The following is a 10,704-nucleotide window of genomic DNA, read 5'->3' on the forward strand; positions in this document are numbered from 1 at the left end:
TGCTCACTCCAGAGGACCTATGATGTTTATACTTTACATGTACTGTCAACTGATTTCAATTAGGCAAGTACAACCAACACCAAATGCAATGGGGTCCAAATGTGGTGTTCATCCGGAGGAGAACACCATGATGTGCAAGGTAAGGATGGAGACTGATACTTTAATGGGATAAAACTGCAACACACTGCGACTCGTCCTAAGGCATCAAATGCGAAACGCGGGGTAAATTTTACCACAATAAAGCATCTAATTCTATATCCTACCTTCGTCATGATGGTTTAGATCTCCAGACAAACACCACACTTTGGGTTGTTCACAGTACCAAAGTTGACCACACCTTTATTCTCAAAGTGGTGGCCACTAATAGGGAGCTATTAGCTTCAGATACAGTTAAGAGGACAAAGGTAACAATAAGGATGGATGATTAAAAGCTATATATTTTCATTAATATTAAAATACATTAGGATGCAATGAATACTGTTATCGGTTTTATACTTGATCCTTTATGGCCAGCCATTCTGACCCACTGCCCGACCTGGAGAAGCAGCAATATTTCAGCCAAACCTAAAGTGTTGGGCCAGGATCGCACAACCAATATGTTTATTTCTTTATAATTTCCCTCCAAAAGGTATTAAGTGCTGAAACAGCCCTGTGCCTTTTTCTGTTTTTTTTAGTACTCCCTTTTAAAGAGTTTTCACTTTTAGAAAAGTGGATCCCAACTGGTCATACAGTAGTAACACAACACATACAGATAGCGCTCACCTTCCATTGGGTCAGCACTAGCTTCCTGCTGCGGTGGTGTCGGCGACAGCAAACATGATCACTGCAGCCGCCAATCACTGATGCCACCTGCTTGGACGCTGCAGGCGGTAGGAGTCACAGAGCTTAATGATTGGTTGCAGTGGTGATGCCTGCTGTCCACATGATGTCACTATTGCAGATAATACACAGACACCGGAGCAGGGAGCCGGCGCTGGACTATGTGATGGCGTGTACTATTTGATCAGTTGGAGTCCACTTTAATAAAAGTGGATGGAAAACCCACATAAGAGAATCAATTTTCAGGACTCCGGCTGATCCGCCAGGTCAGCACTCTATGACCAATGAAGGGGGCAAACGAATCTCTATTTCCCAGCATTCCAAATTCTTTTGATTAGCTGGGCAGCCACAATGTCATCAATGCACATTAACAAACACACGCGAGGCCACGTCAGCCTGGCTAATCAAAAGAGAAATTTAATGGGCCGCTAATCTAGTGGACACAGATAAAGGATTATATGATCAAGTGGAATCCTGCAAATTTATTCTCCCATCTCTAAAAACGTATGTGCAAATTATGACTATATCTGCTGGTAAACTGCATTTGTTTTTTTGTAGGAGGCAAGTTCCTTTTATATGACAGCTTGAGGATCTTTTCATATAGGTACATTGTTAGCCCTACATTAGAATTAGCTTTAAATTATTTAACATTTCTAAACATTTTGTACGCACGTTCCAATTTTTAGTCCACGTAGCAACAAATTTAAATGTTGTATTCCTCTCTGTGTGGGTGTATCACACTCTGTCTCTTCATGGAAACTTTAACATTTTGATAATACACAGATGAGTTATAATCATAGAATAAGAGTCAAATGAGGACACACTAAGGAAAAAAAGTGATGATGGATTCTTAGAATATTAATGACATAGGAGTTCTTGGCCATACAATACAGCAGAAGAGCCAGCAACAACCCATGATTTGCTGTAATGTTAGTTAGTAAACATTGCGCCTTTACATAAAAAAAAAGGCTTGGTTACATCCTGCGCTGTATGGAGGAACGCAGGCACTAGAACACAGCTGACCTATCAACCACATATCTATATAACAAAACTCCTTAAGAAATGAACAACAGATGTCAGAGACCACCACTCCAGACTGCACATACTAGTTTCTATAAAAATTGTATTTATAACATAGATTGTTAACAAAGTCTTTCCACGTGTAAGGTAACGCAGCAGACCACACAACTATGTATAAAAGCATCAAATTAATTTAGAAATTAAATAAGGGTGGAAAGCTCAAGTCAAGTGGACAGCTGTTTGGGCAAGATTGTGCAGTTAATTGTTGGCTTTTTTTTTTTTTTGCATATTCCTAATCTAACAAAAAAACACATTGAAAAAAAAAAAAAAAAAAAAAAGCATAAGGCTGGTTTCACATTTGCGTTTTTTGCCGCTGCGTTTAAACGCATATAAATGCATGCTTTTTTTTCCTATATGTAACATTAAAAACGCATGCTTTTTTTTGTACGCATTTGGCCGCGTTTGACGACGCATGCGTCGTTTCTATGCTTGCGTTTTGTTGCGGAAATGCAACATGTAGTAATTTCTAGAGGCTTTTTTTGTGGCAAAAAAACGTATTGCTGTCCATGTACACGCATGCGTTTTTAAGCACATGCGTTTGGTTGCGTTTTTAAACGCATGCGTTTCAATAGAAAAAAACAAGTCTACACACTGATAAGCTACCCCCCACCATCAAGGTGATAAAGGGATCCGGATCCAAACCCTAACCCTAGGGATCCAAACCCTAACCCTAGCCCTAACCCTACCCCTAACCCTAGGGATCCAAACCCTAACCCTAGCCCTACCCCTAACCCTAGGGATCCAAACCCTAAACCTAGCCCTAACCCTAACCCTAGGGATCCAAACCCTAACCCTAACTCTAACCCTAGGGATCCTAACCCTAACCCTAGGGATCCAAACCCTAATCCTAGGGATCCAAACCCTAACCCTAGCCATTTCTATTTATAGTGGGTTTTCTAGTTGATTTTTATGATTGGCAGCTGTCACACACTAAAGACGCTTTTTATTTCAAAAAATATTTTTTGCGTTACCGCATTTTGAGAGCTACAATTTTTCTATATTTTGGTCCACAGAGTCATGTCACACGCCCTCTGTAGTCCCATTGGCGGTGTCTGGATCTTGATTTTTCTCTTGTGAAATTTCTCATCATGCGTATCAAAAACGCAAACGCAGGAAAAAACGCATGTAAACGCGTAAAAACGCTGCGTTTTTTTTACCGCATACGAAAACGCATGCGTCTAACAAAACACAGTGATTGTACGCGTTTACAAGCGTTTTTTTTACCACCAGCGGATGCGTTTTAAACGCTGCTTTTTTTAACGCAAATGTGAAACTAGCCTAACAATTTCAGAAACGCGCAACTCTGGCAAGTGACAAAATAGTTCCGAATGATCAATCCTCCCGGCTCAGCCAAAGTGTGGGAACCTCTTTGTGATAGGCTGTGCATTGATATGGAAATTGTAGCGAAAAGCAAATACATGTTTAAAAAAAAAAAAAAAAAAGTCTATGAATGATCCCCAGAGGCTGCTAATTTCCAACTTCGTGTTTTTACTCCTAAAGCCTTAACTTAGAATAAAAAGTGAGAATAAAAAATGTAAAAAGTTACAAACATAAGCTACACTTGGTGGAATTGTGTAAGTACCGGATCACAACAAACTGTATATTACTCAATTTTTGCCAAACGTTTGGACTCAATTCTTGGACTCAATTTGGTTGTCGGAGTCAGCTGTAAAAAGAGAAAGTGAGTCTAAAAATGCATCACTACGCATTCCCCATTGATAAATCTAAGAAACGTGAAACGCGCGCCGGGGCAGTCTGGGGGGGAGGGGGGGGGGCTGCTGTGGTCTAGATTCACTATGGGGAAGTTACTACTTGGGTGCTAAGAGCAGCTGTGATATGGACACTGTGCATTGATTTTTATCCTGATTATTACTTTGTGTCATCCATGTGCTCCCCTGAGGCCGGTTTCACACGTCAGTGGCTCCGGTACATGTGGTGACAGTTTCCTCACGTACCGGAGACACTGACTCACGTGGACACATTAAAATAAATGTGTCTCTGCACATGTCAGCGTGTTTTCACGGACCGTGCATCTGTTTGCAAAACACGGGAGACATGTCAGTGTTTGTGGGAGTGCACGGATCACACGGACCCATTAAAGTCAATGGGTCCGTGTAAACACGTACCGCACACGGATGCTGTCAGTGTGCCGTCCGTGTGCGTTTTTCCTGTCATAGGGTTAAAATTGTAAAAAATTGTTGCAATACGTGGACACACGGACAGCACACGGACCCTAAAAACGTACTCACGGACAGCACACGGATCCCACACGGATGGCCTACGTGAGCACACGGACACGGATAACTCCGGTACCGTTTTCTCCGGTCCCGGAATTATCTGGACGTGTGAGACTGGCCTGATATGTATTCACCCAGCTTTTCTAGATCCCACCCAATCTGACTTTTTTTTTGACCCTTCATCCACCCCCCCAGATTACCTTCGGGTCTCCTGTTGTGAATTCTGTTGTCGGGCTCCCTCCTGTGGTCATGAATGGTACTTCGGCTGGTTCTGTCCATGGACTTCCTCTGGTGGGTGTTTCTGAGTTTCACAGGTGACGAGGTTAATTCGTTAGCTTCTGCTCTGTTTAACTCCACTTAGATCTTTGCTCCATGCCACCTGCCAATGTTCCAGTATTGGTCTGTTCACTCCTGGATCGTTCTTGTGACCTGTCTTCCCATCAGAAGCTAAGTTCCAGCTTGTATTTCTTTGGTTTGCTATTTTTCTGTCCAGCTTGCTATTTAATTTGTTGTCTTGCTTGCTGGAAGCTCTGGGACGCAGAGGGAGCGCCTCCGCACCATGAGTCGGTGCGGAGGGTCTTTTTGCGCCCTCTGCGTGGTCTTTTTTTAGGTTTTTGTGCTGACCGCAAAGTAACCTTTCCTATCCTCGGTCTGTTCAGTAAGTCGGGTCTCACTTTGCTAAATCTATTTCTTCTCTGTGTTTGTATTTTCATCTTTACTCACAGTCATTATATGTGCCTTTTCCTTTGGGGAATTTCTCTGAGGCAAGGTAGGCTTTATTTTTCTATCTTCAGGGCTAGCTAGTTTCTTAGGCTGTGCCGAGTTGCATAGGGAGCGTTAGGCGCAATCCACGGCTATTTCTAGTGTGTTTGATAGGTATAGGGATTGCGGTCAGCAGAGTTCCCACGTCCCAGAGCTCGTCCTTATTATCAGTAACTATCAGGTCATTCCGTGTGCTCTTAACCACCAGGTCCATTATTGTCCTGACCACCAGGTCATAATAGTCTCCTCAGTCTATATATGTGATATATATTTGTCCAATCTACTTTAATTGTGATTTTGATAATAAATATTACTTTTTTTCTATATATATCTGTGGCTTGTAGGGTTGAGCGACCTTTACTTTTATAGGATCGGGTCGGGTTTCACGAAACCCGACTTTTGAAAAAGTTGGGTCGAGTGAAATCGTCCGATCCTATAAAAAAGTCGGGGTCGGACGAAACCCGAAACCCAATGAAGTGCATTGGGTTTCCATGGTTCCCAGGGTCTGAAGGAGCGGAAACTCTCCTTCAGGCCCTCCGATCCATATTTTAGTGTAAAATAAAGAATTAAAATAAAAAATATCGCAATACTTACCCTCTGACGCGCCCTGGTACTAACCGGGAACCTTCCTTCCTTAGAATCAGCCTTCCAGGACCTTGCGGTGACGTCGCGGTTTGTGATTGGCCGCGCGGCCGCCCATATGACCGCTCGCGCGGCCAATCACAAGCCGCGACGTCACCGAAGGTCCTGGAAGGGCTGATTCTTAGGAAGGAAGGCTGCCGGAAAGAAGCAGGGCGCGTCCGAGGGTGAGTATATTCCTATTAGGTATATACTCACCCTCGGACGCGCCCTGCTTCTTTCCAGCAGCCTTCCTTCCTAAGAATCAGCCCTTCCAGGACCTTCGGTGACGTCGCGGCCAATCACAAGCCGCGACGTCACCGCAAGGTCCTGGAAGGCTGATTCTAAGGAAGGAAGGTTCCCGGTTAGTACCAGGGCGCGTCAGAGGGTAAGTATTGCGATATTTTTTATTTTAATTCTTTATTTTACACTTAAATCTGAATTCCGATACCAATTCCCGATATCTTAAACATATCGGGAATCGGTATCGGAATTCCGATTCTAGATTCAAAAGATCGCCGACTTCATGGCCGACCCCACACTGGGGTCGGGTCGGGTTTCATGAAACCCGACGTTGCCAAAAGTCGGCGACTTTTGAAAAATTTCGACCCGTTTCGCTCAACCCTAGTGGCTTGTTGTTACTCCTTTTTTCTGAAGTTCTTAATATATATTTAAAAAAAAGTCTAAGAACGATCCCCAGAAGCTGCTAATTTCCAACTTTATGATTTTACTCTCAAAGCCCTAACTTTGATTATTCTCACTTTTTAATCTATGTAAAAAATTACAAAAAAAACAAGCTGCACTTGGTGGAATTGTTATGTAAAGAAATGGATCACAACAAACTGTATATTACTCAATATTTACCAAACGCTGTGATTCTATTTGGTTGTCGGAGTCACGTATAAAACGAGAAAGTGAGCGTAACAATGTGTATATTAGGTTAGGTCATCAAACTTTAAGGAGGTATGCGCCGGACAGTGGCCAGTCAGGATGGATTTGTAAGAATCCGTCCACCATAAGAACTCCACACAATAAGATAAATAGAAAAAGTATACCGCATAGTATATGTTTCTATGCAGTAGCCCTGTGTATAGGAAAGTACAGACTGCTGTGCTATCCTACATCATTTGCCAGACACATACCTGCCAGACAGAGGCCTAAAGTACACAGTTTTGGCCTCCGTCTGGTGAATGGGGGCCTTTGTCTATGTTACAGTATGTCAGGAAAAGCTCCTGACATGTACGGTAGAATAAGTGCACAGTGGCAGTGTACATTTAGCCATTAGTCTCATCCAGACATCCGGTTATCTCATGTACGAGAAAAACGGACTGAGTATTTTGATCAAAGTTTGATCAGAGTGTAGTCCGAGTGTCAGTTTTTCTCATATGAGTAAAAAAAAAAAAAAAGTTTTTAAATGTCCTTCTGACAGTCCGTAAAGATGGAACTGAACTCGGTGGTCATCAAAGAGAGATTTGATTTTTTTAACAACCCAATAAATTTGTATTGCAAATTTTGATCTGACCATGGGATTAAAATTGGGAATATCTCTGATTTTCCAGGGATAGCTCATATACGAGAACATTGGAAATCTGAAGGAGGCCTTACATGGTTAGGGATCACACAGACGTCTGTGCAAATCAGTCCGATCTCGCGAATCTCCCAAACGAAGCATGACAGCTTCACGTGACATCAGACCAATATCCACAGGTGTCTGCATGAGCCCTTAGGGAGGGTCGTCTCCATAGTTTTATACATGGCCTGGACAACTTCTTTTAATAAATTTGTCACATTTCCCTTTATACACAGCGCAAATAATTTTTTTCCCTAATCTCATAGTTTTCACATATGATCTGTTTAGCAACCAAACTGGCCTAAACAAGATGCAGAATTTTTGTTCATAGTGATAAATCACTAAGGCCACGTTCACACAGCAGTACGGTATTTCAGAAGTTTGCAGCAATATTTGTTGCCAGGAGAGGGTCCACAATATAGGAACTTTGGCGTATAGCTATAGATGCAAAATACAGTTGTGTAAAAGTGACTTAAGTCAGTAAGTTTAAGGAGGACCCAATGAGTCTTTGTTGGCTCCCAAATAACAGAACCTAATGGTACTGAACCTGCCATCTCAAAAAGGGGCCTCTCCTCTGTAGCCTAATTTCATGAGTCATTTCAAGAAAATGAGGTTTATTGCTCACATCATATGCTGATGGTTGGATCAAGTCAAGAACATGGAAACGCTGCCAAGTCGGTCTCCCCCACGCCTTATCCCCATGATTGACATCACTGAGGACATTTCCTACCTTCACTGACGTGAAGCCACAAACTAAACGGTTTGGTGAGGGTTTTTGCTGCTGTGGATTCATTTCACTGCAGAAAATCTGTGTTTCGGGTCTATAAGGAAGGTACCTAGTATAATCGGCATAGATGAAAGTGAGGTTCTATAACCTGTGCTCATCCAGTGCAAACTGGGCTCCAGCTCCTCATGGATGGATGGATGGATGGATGGATGGATGGAAGAGACCAATAAACCAGTCATCCTGTGATAGGACTAGTAGTGCTGCCATCCTACCTTATGACATGGCCACACAACCATGAGGGCACTAAAACCAAGACAATAACTTAATGCCGATTTCTATAGGACTCATACAAAAAAAAGGACTTAAACATTAAATTATATTGATGATATGTATAGCTTTGCAGGTGCTGCAGAACTACAAGTACTACCACATCCTTCATTGACTTACAGCCATATACAGGTAATTATGTTGTATTGAAACTATGGTATTTATAAACACAAGACAGGATATATTAGACTACAGACATCTTACACAAAGACTTTAAAGAAAAACATGAATCGAAGCAAAGATCAGGCGATATGAAATCTATAATCCTTAGTGACATTAATAAGGAAGCACATGTAACCCTACTGGCTAAGAATCCCCAGCACAGCCACAGGCAGCTCCGTCCGCCCCATAGAATAGCTCCCTGTCATCTACACATCTGAGACTGTCAGCTGCATCCAAGACCATTCCAGCCTGTAGGGGGCGCATCATATCTCCTGCTACAACTTTACCTGTATGCAGATTTCCTCTGGCATCAATACCTATAGTGGTTGTAATTCACAGGGAACAGATATTGTGTGGTGTAATAAAAATCAGACTAGCGGTCAGTCACATGGATGACCCCATAATCAATGGCTGCTAGCAGATAATTACAAGTCAGCTATAAAAGCTTCTACACCCGGGAGACTTTGGGAGAAGTATCAGAAATCACCAATAATTGGCGGTCTACAATAACGCAGTCAGGTCACTGGGCGACAGATGCATTTTCTACTTTACTATGCCCGTTATATAATGTCTGAAAGCGGCATAAAGGAATAATACATAGTAACTGAGTCTGTGACTTCTAATTCCATAGAACATTCCGCCAAGGAGCAATAAGAAGATCTGAGAAGAGATATCAGTGCGGACAAGTGGCAGCAGCGACTCCGGCATTTCTCCAATGTGCCCCCTGGATCCAGACGTTTGCACCGTCTTTCCAGATAGCCGGAGGCTGCGGATTCTTGGCTTTTTTTTCCTAGGAGGAGCTTTGCCTTCACCTGAGTGACATCTGGCAGAACTGTATGCCAGACAGTACGTGCGGCACAAGGGCCTCCTTCATCTCCAGCCTGGGGCCACACATTTCTTCTGCTCTCCTGTTTATATTCCCAGAGGAGAACTGCACCTTGTGACAGGGGCAACAGTCAGAAATGCCATTGGGTACTGCCACCAACGCCAAGGCGAGAAGCGCAACATCTGCCGGCCCAATGAGGACCACAACACCCGACTACCCATGGGCAAGAAGAACAGGGCACACCACCCAAATAATGGGGTCAGGGCACTAAAAGTTGTATTGCCCAATCATAGGCATCACCCTGGCAGCATCTGCTGCATCACATCACTTGTTCCACTTCCTCAGGACTGGTGATGCCCTGCGAGCTGTCTGCGCCACCATCACTGCACCAGGGGAAATGCCCAGCCGGGGAGGGGGCACTGGGCAGGAGGGCACGGCAGCCAGCAGAGCCGGGCTCAGGGGAGCCTCCCTGGAATGCTAGGCTAGGATGGAGGCTGCTCCCCGCACACTGTGCCCCGGGAGGACGTGTCACCGGCACATGACAGCCTGGCACAGCACGCCGCGGGGTGACGGGCGCACACCACCGCAGCCCCCGCAGTCATGTGCCCGGATGCCAGGCTGCAGGGACCCGGCGGAGCCACATTACAGCGGAGCTCGGGAAACTTTTTATTGCGTTATCAGCCAGGAAAGCGGCGGCAGCGGCTCAGGGACGGGAGGCGGCGGCCGGTCCGTTACCTTATGTAGCGCGGAAATAGGGGGGTTTGGACAGCGGGTCGCCCGACGTGCGCAGCTCCTCCACTAATCCCGGCCAGCATGAGACCTGAGCGGCAGTGAGGGGCCTCCCAGTCCCCGGCAGCTCAAGGAGCGACCTCCACCGCAGGCCACGCCCCTGCACTGTGTGATTGGCCCGGGGACTCTGCTGCAGAAAAGGCTCCGCCCAGTCACGGCTTGGTTGGCCAGGCAGGGGTTAACCCCGGGTGACGGTGTGTGTGAGGACCGTGCCGGTGCCTGTAATGCCGGCATCACTGGTATCTCTGCTCGGCTTTCTCCTCACGTCTCCCTACACACAAAATGATGATGTGCGACATATTGGGATGATGAACTCCTCAACATTGAAACTGTGACACCAAGAAGGAAAAGTCGCAGAGTTATGGAGACCCCCATGTCAAAGATAACGGCGGGGGGGGGGCGCACAGATCCCACCGCTCCCAGTCACTGCCTCCAATCACCAGGACGATGATGATGAGGAGTGATGGCCGCCGCCGCTTCCACCGCAGGCCCGGGTATCGGGGGGTCACAGTGAGCCATCGGCGGATTATAAGGCTATGTGCACACGTTGCGGATCCACAGCGTTTTTTGAGGTGCAGAACCGCTGCAGATCCGCAATTGATTTACAGCATAATGTAAATGAGAAAAAAAAATGCTGTGCACACTTTGCGGAAAATCCGCTGCAGAAACGCTGCGGTTTAAAGAAGTAGCATGTCACTCCTTTTTTGTGAATCTGCAGCATTTGTGGATAATGTGCGGGTGCAATATGCCGACGCAGGACTGTACACATCTATAAATTCTAGCCTCT

At 44.9% G+C, this 10,704-nt stretch overlaps 1 protein-coding gene across 1 annotated transcript in view; it reads right to left on the reverse strand.

Annotated features, from left to right (window-relative positions):
• FNDC3B (fibronectin type III domain containing 3B) overlaps positions 1-10,011 on the reverse strand; it is a 598,527-nt gene extending 588,516 nt beyond the window's left edge. The window contains exon 1 of the mRNA XM_069727312.1: positions 9,864-10,011. The gene's annotated coding sequence lies outside the window, so the exon portion shown is untranslated. The remainder of the gene's footprint in view (positions 1-9,863) is intronic.
• Between the last annotated feature and the right edge of the window lie 693 nt (positions 10,012-10,704).

Source organism: Ranitomeya imitator, chromosome 5, assembly GCF_032444005.1.
Source record: "Ranitomeya imitator isolate aRanImi1 chromosome 5, aRanImi1.pri, whole genome shotgun sequence".
NCBI classification, from domain to species: domain Eukaryota; kingdom Metazoa; phylum Chordata; class Amphibia; order Anura; family Dendrobatidae; genus Ranitomeya; species Ranitomeya imitator.